This window comes from Pan troglodytes, chromosome 13 (assembly GCF_028858775.2).
Source record: "Pan troglodytes isolate AG18354 chromosome 13, NHGRI_mPanTro3-v2.0_pri, whole genome shotgun sequence".
Lineage (NCBI taxonomy): Eukaryota > Metazoa > Chordata > Mammalia > Primates > Hominidae > Pan > Pan troglodytes.
The window spans coordinates 48,352,035-48,364,723 of NC_072411.2; the positions used below are offsets into that span (position 1 = coordinate 48,352,035).

Consider the following 12,689-nt stretch of genomic DNA (forward strand, 5'->3'; position numbering starts at 1 on the left):
CTGGAAACCATCATTTTCAGCAAACTATCGCAAGGATAAAAAACCAAACACCGCATGTTCTCACTCACAGGTGGGAATTGAACAATGAGAACACATGGACACATGAAGGGGAACATCACACACAGGGGCTTGTTGTGGGGTGGGGGGAGGGGGGAGGGATAGCATTAGGAGATATACCTAATGTTAAATGAGGAGTTAATGGGTGCAGCACACCAACATGGCACATATGTATACAAACCTGCACGTTGTGCACATGTAGCCTAAAACTTAAAGTATAATAAAAATAAAAAAAAATTAAAAACATTAAAAAAAGCTCCCTCATGCCTCTTTTGTAAGGGCTCTGATCCAATTCATGAAGGCCAAATCACCTCCCCAAATCCCATGTCACATTGGGTATTAGGTTCCAACATATGATCCTGGGGGGAAGGCCAACATTCAGAAGAAAGGACATTAGAGACCTTAGAGGTATGGCTCTGAATCATTGAGTCTGATTTTAAATAATAATTCAGATTTATACATCCACATGTATGTTGCCTTCTTAAAAGGTGAGGTTATGCATCTCATTTCTTTCCAATCATTTTGCTATTGATCAAATATGCCAGTACCTTCTTAAGGAATTGACTTATACCTGAGACAAAATTAACGCCAGAAACTGCAGTCTAAGTGATTATCATAATGGGTATTACTTTTTTTTTCAGATACAGAAACTGAGACACCCAGAGGTTAAAACCTTTGATTTTTTCACTCTATAAGACTGAGTAAACACTGGAGACAACACTGAACTCTATGACAGAGAGAAAGAGCAAGAGAAAAGGTTATAAATGGCATCAGAAGATATTTCCAAATGAAGTTGTAAGTAGTTTTTTGTAACCCATGATTCTACTCACTATACTTGAAATAACTATATTAAAGGTCAATCCTGTTTTAACTTTGTGCAGTTTGTTTATCTTTAAAAAATCAGTATTGCTTCTTAATAGTCACACCTATTCAAGGATCAACTTGACAGGAATCATACACTTTTACTGTATCTGCAAATGAAAGGTAACAAATCCCCGTAATTTCAAAACGAAAGAAAATCCTCAAAACCAAACAGCATTACTATTTTCTCCACACACAGTAAATCATGTGTTTAAAATTTAGGTTCATATATATGTATGCGTGTGTATATATGTGTGTGTGTGTGTGTGTGTGCATGTGTATACATATATTTTTTGATTATTATTTTTAATTTCTTTCTTTTTGAGATGGAGGTCACACTATATTGCCCAGGCTGGTTGCATAGGTCAGTATTTTTTATTCAAGAACAAAACAAGTCTAATTTTTAAATAGCATTATTAACTAATTTCTGTGGACAATTTCCAATAGTGTCTCTGATCACCATAAGCCTTAGACTATCATGAAAGCAATTCTGAGAGCATCATCTAAGTTTCTGATTTAAAAACAAATTTTAAATAGCAGTTTTCCACATCATCCCCTTCTCTCTTCTCCCTCTGTCTTATAAAACAGTTGGTATTGGGATTATATTGATGTATTTCAGAAAAAAACTCAGTTACAGGAATATATGTTTACATATTCTGACAAGATTGGTTTACCATCTTCAAATATTCTGAGTGGGCCCTCAATAAATATTTACTGGCCTGAAGGGAATTAAACTTCAACATGATATGTTTCAGCAAGTGAAAAAATCCTGTAAATTTCACAAGGCCACTGCATATAATGAAGTACCTTATGTAGCCTTAAAGCAATCACTGTAACTATTGCAGAACCTTCATCTAGATATGAGGATAACAGTTAAGTTTGCTACTAATTTTCCAAGTTCAAATCCAAGAGGGTGTCATTCTCAGCACACCATGTAATTCAGAGACAACCTGAACATCAGCAAACCCAGAACAACCCAGATGCTATCAAGAATCTAAGAGTCATAGATTCCTAAGACTTTATGATCAACAAAGGTCATGGAATGTTTTTATTTAACTATATAAAATGTTCAGAATACCTCATTTTGGAAATTTCCTGGGCTTCATATTCGGTCCAAAGACAGCTGGGAAAAAACTTTTCATTAAAAATCCTTTTCACTGTTGGAAATGTGAAATGTATTATATAGGATGCAAAGTGATATTTACCTATGTACATGAAGTCATAAAATCGTTGAGATTATTCCTGTTACCGGTAAGTTATTTTCCATTATAACAGAAAGGGCCTCTTTTTCTCCAATTCTCCAAATAACCAAAAGTTTGATCTCCGTAAGACAGAAAAATAAAACAAATGACAGACATTAGGGAGGTGCCTTAGATTCTTTGACTTCAATTTAAGAAAAAGAGGCATTTACAGCCATTGACAAAAATAGCCTAGAGCCCATGTAGTTGTGATTTTGTGGGTGACAATGTCTCTCATTCATCTAACAGCTGAAGGTTAGTCTCTGAAAATCAGCCACTATTTACCTTAGTCTCAGCCTGACAGAAGCATCCACTGCTTAGAAGGATCCAAGTGTGCAGGGCCAATATTTACTTCTGATGTGCTGAGAGGTGAGAAATTATAAAACCTGCCCAAATAAAAGCAATTAAAATTTTCCAGACATTTATACTCCGTGTTAAACTCTTTATATATGACTATCTTCAGCTACCTGAAATTTTATCCTATTAATAAAGGTTAAGCACTTTGACATTTATTTTTGCCTGCTCAAGTTTAAATTTACTCAGTCAATGAAATAACATACAGATCCACTATAATAAGTATAATAATTATTTCGTATAACCACCTTCTCAGTTAGAAGTTAAATTTTATTTTGAAGTAAACTAAATTAGGATAATTAAGATATAATATAGTGAAAACTTGACTAAATACATACAAAGAAACAATAATGTGGTATTTTAATTTAATTAAAACATAATATCTACATGAAATATATAATTCTTTTCAAAACTATTTCTTCTTTCTACTTAAGTACCTCATATCTACAAATGCTTATGAAGATGTCAGATTAACTATAAATCTATAGACTAAAATAAAATTGTGCCACTGGAAAGTAAAGAAGGAAGAAGTTGTAGTGCCTGGTTTCTATTCAGCAATTTTCCTTGAATAGTGCCTCCACATCTCCACATGATGATCATGATCATTCATTTATTTCCCAGCATGCAGTCTGGTTTCAGATTCTCAGTTTTGCTCTATATATTTATAAAAGTTTTCAAAAAAGGGAAAAGAAGGTCATGGACTTTTACTGAAGAGATTAAACGTCCCTTCAGCTGGTATATACATAGAAATCCACTTTGATTTAGAGAAAGATCCATTTATGACATATGTTGTCAAGTGTTTTTAAAAATAAGTTTGAGGGTGGAGTAAAGATTAGAAAGACCTCATATTTTACACTAAATGAATGACATGTTTTGTAGTGACAGGCCACTATTAACTTCCTTGCTCCTGTATTGAGAAGGAAACAGCTGGAAATTTAGAAGAATGCTTAAGAAACATTCATAGCCAATACAAACGCAATGAAGTAGGCTGAACATTGAGTGTAGAGGGAATCTCACACCTACAAATATCATTGAAACTCCCATTAATCACTGCATCAAAGTAACTAAAGCATTTATACAGAGTTTATTGAAAATAAATCACTTTATCATATGCTCAAATGTGGGGATGATTTTCTCATAGAGATTTCTTCTTGGGCTTCTGTAGTTTTTTTACAGAGTATCTCCTGCCCTCTTTAGTCCAGATTTTATAACTACATTTAGGAAAAAGATCTAATTCAACGGCATAATTCTGACTTAGCTTCTTTTCTTGCTTGATGAAAATAGGTCATGATTAGCCATTTCTGACAGAAACAGTTGACAGGAAATAGGACAGGAAATGATATAATGATTCCAAAATTGTGTATCTCCCCGATGCCCTGCTGTTTGGGGAATGACCTTACAGTTAACCAGGAAATTGGGAGGAGGTATTGAATCACAAATACTTACAAAACTGAATTCACTTTTTCATCCCTAGGTCCTCTTCATGTAAAGAAATACATTCAAACTCTGGAACTGAAAGAGATAAAAATAAATTTAGCTGAGTAAATATTTATTCTTCTTATAATTTATATATATTTCTAGATTTTTGAGCAGACTATTTAAAGCATACATTAATATCCAGTTAGCTAACACAAACATAGCATATAAACCACCTAAATATTAAAATAAAAAACTTCTAATCCTTTAATATTTATGGAGTTTAACTATTTTCTCATGGAAATAAAACTTTGATGCTATTTATTATTAAAAGCCTAGTCTTTTTATTCACAGTTAAATCACTATGTTTTAAAACTGCTTTTTAACATGTGTTTTTATATGCTATATAATGATAAATTACATTAATATCTGGTCCATTGTTCATTTTTTTTTTCTAAAATAGACAATATCTCCTGGGTGAAAAATACTCAATTAAAAACAACATGCCTAAAACTCACACAAACACATAAGCACAAGAATATATAAGCATAAAATGCAAACTACTTCATTTAAAATTTTACTCAAATACAATGTTAATAATTCCATTTATACTTTTTCTTTTGTTTAAAGTTACTTTATATCTTTAAAAATAGATCTCCAATTCAGGACCTTCCTAAGACAATTTATAGCTCTACAAACAGAAAGTGCAAAATCCATCACAGGAAGTCCGATTTTCACAGTGTGAAATAAACCTTTTTGTGTTACTCCAGCATGTTCTTAAGCCTTTTAATATTTTAAAATACTTAACCATTTTGTTTATATTCCCTTAGTCATTAACTTCAACCCGTTTTAAAATTTATGTCACTGGAGGATCAAGAGTAACAAAGCTGTACAAATTTAACAATTAGCCTTACCATGTAATTGCTTAGAATAAACATCCTGATTAGTTAAATCACTATTAAATTTTAATCAATGTGAGTGGGTGTTTCTATTTTTGATTGGGGAATCCACATAGATTGTCTGAGAGACTCCTTTTTGTACATGAAGTTGATATGTTTCCTCTCTTCATATTATGCCTAATGGATTCCATCTCAATCTCATATAATGCACTATTAGTGAATAGTCAAAGACATTTTTCTTTAATATGATCTTTCTTTTCATGACATTAATGACATATTTTTCTCTGCTGAATTTATTTCTCTTACTGTTTAAATAAATAAAGATGTTTATAGATATTAAAATGTGACAGTTTGTTAGAACAGTATTTTAACAAACAGAATTTGGTTTCATGCAAATATTTGGGGTTATTTTAAGGGGAAAAGTGTTATTATTTATTTTAAAAGAGTAATGCTAATTATTTGGAAGATAAAATTAAGTGAAAAGAAAATACGCTGTGATTTTACCTACAGAATCTAAGATGATAATATCTAACAGTCCCAAAAATTCAAAAAGCAACTGATTTTTTCAGTAAGATTCATTTAATTAAATGTGCTTATGAGTTTACTTTTTTTCTTGGTTTAACAATTCTTCTTTCAGAAACAATCAATCAATATAAAATAACATTGTGTTTTATATTCTGCAGAAGTCATTTCAGTGTATTACTTTAATGAATGCTTTTGAAGTCTTTCAGGTGTTTTCAGATGAATAACCCATTTCCTATACATTCTCTTATGCCATCATTGTGAGAGCATTATTCCTGAAGTCAAATGTTCAGAACTACTGGATCTTTTTTAGCAATCTCTGCTAATCCAATATAGTCTACCAGGGGACAGGTAGAATGGCTTTTGGAGTAGCAGGCTCTATTACAAATACAATCAATTCTGTGAAACAACAGGTTTCATTTTTTTCAGAAATGTATTTGGTTAAAAGGCTAAAATAAAATAATACATACACAAACATTGCATTTATGAAAATGAATAAAATATTTTCTCTCAATCACAGAAATCATATTTTCTAAATGCAGTCTTTGCATTTTCTTTGCCTTTTATAACCCAGCCAGTTCTGAGTATGGCGTTACTTTGAAACTTATCAAAATAATGCACTGTTGCAAAGGCATTCTGCTCCTTTGTTGCTCAATGTACAGTTTGTGTTCAATAATTTCCATTTAGCCTCTTTTCCTAAATTAAATAATTATTCCTCTCTTTGAGAAATTACAACTTTAATATGTGACTGTGTAAATCTTCAGACAACTAAATGTAGTTCCACTGTTATTTACCATTTCCAGAAACATTTTCATGGTAACAATACAGACCTCATTTTTTTAAAAAAAGGATGACAAAGTTGTAAAACTGTATTATTTACTAAAGCTAAGGACAAATTTAAATGTGCCTTCTGCTTTACATTTGGATCGTTAAATGGTTAATCCTAACAAGCATGGGGGGAAGGAAAAGAAATTAACTAAAGTAAGGCCCTTGTGATACAATGACACTTGCTCTATGCTCTTACAGAGAAAAAACATGATGATAAAACAGCACAAAGTGGAGTGTTATGAATTTTATTAATGACTAGAAGACAGTGTGCAAAACATCAAAGGTCTGTGGAAAAGATTAATGACCCCATGTGAGACTGTTTAATTACCTCCAGCTAATTAGATTCTTGACCAAATTTTTAATATCTGCATTCCTTCTACAGCCTAATTGAGATTCCACATTATTTATCAATCTTTCAAAAAGCCCTTAGTGGGCTGCTTTTTTAGTTTTTCCCTTTGCACTTTGACTCCATTTATGGTCAATTATTAAATAAATAGCAAAGTAACTATTCCCCACAAATTGTATATGCGGAACACTTTATGCCTGTTTATTTTGACTAGAAGACTATCATTGGCATCTTTTATACATAATGAAGCACTCCAACTAATAAACTGACTAACTCCACTGTAAACAATGTGGATAATATTTTTGTTATCTCGGCTGTGCTCAGGAACTACTCATGCGGTTTCCGTAAATTAGGCTTTGCAATAGTCAGTTAATCCTTATTTCAGTTTACCTTGGTTGGGGACCAGAGACTCATGGAATGCTGTCATACAAACTAAAGAGAACAACTCAATCAATTCTTTCTTTCTCTTTTTCTTCTCTTTTCTTTCTTTCTTTCTTTTCTTTCTTTCTTCTTCGTTCTTTCATTTTTTTTTAGAATTAGATTGTCTTTTAGTGTCCAGAAAGTGCTAATTGTATCATAATTTGCATTAACAAATATCAAGCTATCAAACAGCTCCTTCTGAAATGCCGGAAACCCAAATCCAGTGATAGATATATATACAGTGTGATATATATATACACTATATTTGGTATTTATATATATTTATATCACAGACATTTCTGAAGGAGAAATATTTGAGATAGTACCTCAACGAAAAAAAAGAACATTGTTGTGGAAAACTCACTAATCACCTAGAAAACAGTAGTGACATGGATTGTCTTTGATGTACATGGAACAAAACAGGAAGTCCAAACTCAGCAGCAGCCAGCTGAGTTATATTTGTCTCGGCATCTTTGTTTTCTGGACGATGCATAAAGTCTTCTCTTTAAATTTAGGTATTTTATAAGATAAATGCACTAGCATGACAGAACAAATATTACTCTATAATCTGTATACTTACAGAATCAATGAAAGAAAAGAAAAACTGTAACAATACAAGCACATTGATCATGTTAACACATGACAGCCTGTGAATCTAACAATGTAATTCTATTGAAGGATTACAGGTATATTTCACCTTTGATTATAAAACCTGGAAAATATATATTGGGCTTTATAATACTCTTAATAATGATTGTCTTCTATGTGTTTCTCAGTATGTTTTATATTCAAGAGGAAAGAAAAAAATAGAAAGAAAAAAATCACCAATTCAGCCAACATTTATAAATAGGATGGAGTTATTTTCACTCGTTATTTCATAAAAGTTGTAACTCCTCCACCATAACATATTTAAGCATGGCCAGAAGAATCAGTCAACATTTCTGTTCTTATACTTAGTGTCTGATACAGTCCATTGTGCCTCAATGTTTTGTTTATTTATACTGTTGATCATCTTTAGAATAAATAATAATAACGACAAGATAATTTCTAAGATCACTCCTAAAGTTCTATGATTTCAACAGATTCTTACACCTGTACATCTCAGATACTTCCTTCAAAATAGCAAGTTTCATACCAACAAAGTCTAGAAACTCATAGTAAGCCTTCACCTTAGGTCTGCCTTATACTCATATAAAAATTCACTTTTAGGTAACATTAATATTAATAATAAAATGTAGAGCACCAGCCCTCCGTGAAATCTCATGGAAGTGAAAATAAAATCAGGGAAATTGTCATGCTTTTTAGGAGTGACAAAATCCCACAGCAGTGATATGATTTGAGAAAGTCCAAAGAGGATAGAGTGCATGACCAAAGTAGCATGGGGCAGAGTTAATCTCCCCACTGCAGCTGAGAGAGATATAAGATCTAAACCAGATCCAAACCAAGAGCGATCAGACAATTACATCGCTCGAATCTCTGAACCCCAGCAGATCTTCACTTCTGAGGCATAGATACCTATATTTTTACATAGGATCTTATTTTTCTGGCAAAAGACAAACAAGAAAGGAGGAGAGGGCTTTTTTTATCTAATAATGTAAAAAATGGCTGTGGGAGGGGCAGAACTTTAGTCATATCAGTCATTTACACTTTCAGGAAAATGAAATTTCAAGATTCTTTCTTCAGAGCAAGTTTGGATGGGAGGGAGACAGCATGAGGAAACTGGACACCAAAATTCAAAACATGAGAAGCAGAACAATAGGACACAGTATAGGAAGTACAAAAGTAAACCTTGATTTCTTCTTTATAACTTTGACTAAGGCTGACCCAATGACTACCTCACGGCAGGATTCAGTTATTGCAAAGGAAAGTGGTATAATTGCACAATGCCTCACGCAAATCCCTTGGTTTTTAACATACTGATGAGATGATCTGGTCAGGAACTTCCAGAAGGTATTAGGCCAATAGAGAAACCTCAGAACAGCTCCACACTCTAGATCTGGCCTTAGCTAATAGCATTCATTTATTCTTTTAGTCCACACACTCATTTATTTACTTGTTGTTTTAAGCAAGCAGGTTGTGAGTGCCAACTATATGTGTGATGGCATATAATGATGAATCATCCATGGCTCCCATCTTCCAGGAGTTTGCCATGTAGCATGTCCTCATGTAGTATCTACAAAACTGAACAGATTTTCTGGGTTCAGTCTACTACAAAATCTACATCCAAAAGAAATGCAGAGGAATACTTAGTGAAAGTGAGAACTCACTTTCTTTTCCCAAAAATCCATGCACTACCAGGAATTCTTATGTATATGTTTGGCCTTAGATTCATATTTTGTTTATCACAGATTTTTTATCTTTAATATCATGACAATTTAAAGATCACAGAATTTTTCTGCCATCAGCAATATTCAGATAATTTTGACATGACAATGAGGATAAAGATTCCCCCTTCCTCAATTCTACATCTACCTGAAGTAACCCAGTGGAGTACCTCACTAAATCAGAGACATTATCTGAGCCAACTTCCAGATCATTAGAGAATCCATTTCACAGCATCCTTCATAGGTTTTCCTTTCAGAGCATTACCTCCCAAGAGCCACCTCTGGTTATATTTTGACATAGTGTTAGTTGTAATGCTGCCATTCACATTTTTCACACTGCAGCAATTATTTTAGCAAACATTCTAAATTTCTTCATATAATCGTTATAATTTTAACTTCATATAACTAAATTCTCAGTAACTGAAGTACTAATCTGGGAATAATATCTCTCCATTCATTTTTCTAGCTGCCATGCTTTTTCTCCATACTAAATCACTCAATAATATGAGAATGCTAGTAAGAATATTTTTTCTATCATTTAGCACAAAATATAAAAACTGAGCTTATCAGTGGGACCATCGAAGTAGGAAATTTCAGGGTAACAAGTACTCTCTTTAACTGTAGGTATAAACATGGATTGCGTTGTGTAATTATTCAATAGAAAACATGAACCTGAAAATTTGTATTTTTTTTTGGTTAAATATTTCCCATTAATAAGATTCAACATGAAGAAGAACAACAACACAGAAAAAGGCACAGATATTTATTCCTTACTTACAGGACAAAGCCTTGATTAAATTGACATCAAAATTATGGAAATGTTTATTTCTAAATAGTACAATGGTCTGTTATAAAGTTTTTTTAAAGATTATAGAACACTATATAATGAGAAATTATTATGTTTATCATGATAAAAATATACACAAAATAATAACTAACCATAATTCTATATATCAAAAATATACATAAAATATGCTCACCTGGAAGTCTATATTTTTATTTGTCTTTGAGGAAAAAAAATATTTCAAAAGAGTATGCATAAAATAAACCCACTTCTTTAAAAATACTTAAATATGACTTGCTATTACATTTTAAATCTCATTATATGTTTTTAATTCATAAGAAAAACTTGCAAACTATACAAGCTATTGAAATTTATTAATTATATGAATCAAATGTTCAGAAATATTTACATTTTAGCATGTTACTGTAATATTTGAATTGTTTGCTATCTATTTTGTAATAAAAATACATATTTATGGGTAGAAAAATTAAAACTCATAGCCATAAACCTGAAAACATAGAACAATAAAATGTTACAGAAGATGTCTATGTGTATCTTATTGTTTTTCACTATTTTTCAAACTAACATAACCATATTATTTCATAATTGCAAAAATACAAATTTTAATTAAAATGAAATTTTTTATAAACAAGCCAAATGGATTTATGAATTAAAATCTAACTTCAGATGAAATGCAAAAGTAAAAAAATTAAATAATAAACCACATATTCATTAATACCTTAAATGTAATGCTAAGATAAAATGAAGATTTTATTTGTGATATTGTTATATATTACTTTTATTTATTTATTTATTTTTGTAACAGAGTCTGGCTCTATCACCCAGACCACAGTGACTGCCAGTGGCATGATCTCAGCTCACTGCAGCCTCCACCTCCCAGTTCAAGCAATTCTCCTGCCTCAGCCTCCCAAGTAGCTGGGACTAAATATGCCCACCACTATGCCTGGCTAATTTTTTTTTGTTTGTTTTGTTTTGTTTTGTTTTGTTTTGTTTTTTTAGTAGAGACGAGGTTTCATCATGTTGGCCAGGCTGGTCTCAAACTCCTGACCTCAAGTGATCTGCCCACCTTGGTCTCCCAACATGCTGGGATTACAGGCATAAGCCACCCTGCTCACCCTCTATATTACTTTTAACTATCCCATACCATTAAATTTTGCACTAGTAAAATCTCAGTCAATCATATTTGGAAAGATGTGCTTATGGATATAAGAGGCAGATAATTTTAGATCTTTCTTTTTCAAGACTTGGTAGAACTGACTTCACATTGAATATAAATTACTCCTAAAATGTGAAGTGCTCTAGTAGTTTTAAATTGCTCTAGATCATGCTTGTTCAACTTCTCAATTATTCATATATTTTCTCTAAATCGAATATATGTAAAACAGTAGAATGTACACTTGCAACAAATAAGTTATTAAATCTAGATCACCATGTTGTTGACAGGTTGAAGGACTTAAAAGGAAGAGTGTGAGTAATATACCAAGTTTTCACTGGTAGTTACATTATATAAAACAAATCTTCTCTTCTATACATAGACAAAACGCATACCTTAATCAATAGAGACTTCATAAAATGCACATTAGTTATTTTATACTATCTGCTCTCCAGTTTAGATAATTGCTGCTACCTGTAGCCTAAACCACTAACCTCTCAACCTTAGCAAATTGAGGTTTCCTAGCAAAAACCACACTACCGAAAGGAAGCCACATTTCCAACAGGACAGAGAGAGCAGTTTGTTAATCAAGAGAGACTGCACCACACTGCATTTGAGAACTCATGAAAAATTGCAGTGGCGTTTTGTTTTCTTTCGAAAACAGCTTCTTATAAGCTCCTAAATGGACTCTCCTTATCCCCAGCCATGAAAAACAGCAGTGTTTCCAACTTTTCACCTTTCAACCAATGTGTCCCTGTAGTATTCACAGTACTATGAAAGAGATTCTTGACAATGTCACTGCAGACCACCCCAGAAGTGGAGTCCTGCCAATGTAAACCATTATTACAGTACTGACCGCTCGTCTCATGCTGTGAGGTCATTCAGAAACTTCCCCTGCTTCCCTATTGCTCACACTGTCTCTGAAGAGTGACATCCTCCCTTGAACCATAGACAGTGAGGCAAGCCCCCTGCTACTGATTCCCATCCAGATTGCTATGGACAACATCCACACTTTGATGCTACTGAATGGACTTTCTTTCTTCGGAGGGAGAATCAAAGAACATTCAAAGAAGAAAACAACTTGGCGATGACACAGAAATGTTCACAAACTGTTGCAGTCTTTGCTGTGGAATTTTCCTCACATCCAAAGCTTATAACAAGCAATGAAGCTCCTTGAGCATAATTATTTAATAATAAAAGCACCAAATAATATAAGAGCTATGTTTTTGCCAGAATCACATTTAACTTTTGGGGAAAAAAAATGATTTGGATGCAAATTTAGTTTTTAGTTACTGACATTGGAGGACTTAAATGAAATGGATTGTAAGACATGGTGACTATTAGTTAATATTAAATAACTGACCTGTCACACGCAATTTGTATGGAGTGCACAGAAAGTTGAAGTTGTTATATTTTGAGAAATTTCTATGCAAAAGTAAGAGAACATGGATAAGCATTCAATGCTC

At 32.6% G+C, this 12,689-nt stretch overlaps 1 long non-coding RNA gene across 1 annotated transcript in view; it reads right to left on the reverse strand.

Annotated features, from left to right (window-relative positions):
* Positions 1-1,241: 1,241 nt before the first annotated feature.
* LOC107973698 (uncharacterized) overlaps positions 1,242-12,689 on the reverse strand; it is a 102,924-nt gene continuing 91,476 nt past the window's right edge. Inside the window, exons 2-3 of the long non-coding RNA XR_001716091.4 lie at positions 3,957-4,022; positions 1,242-2,542 (exon numbers count right to left, since the gene is read on the reverse strand). This is a non-coding gene — a long non-coding RNA (uncharacterized LOC107973698). The remainder of the gene's footprint in view (positions 2,543-3,956; positions 4,023-12,689) is intronic.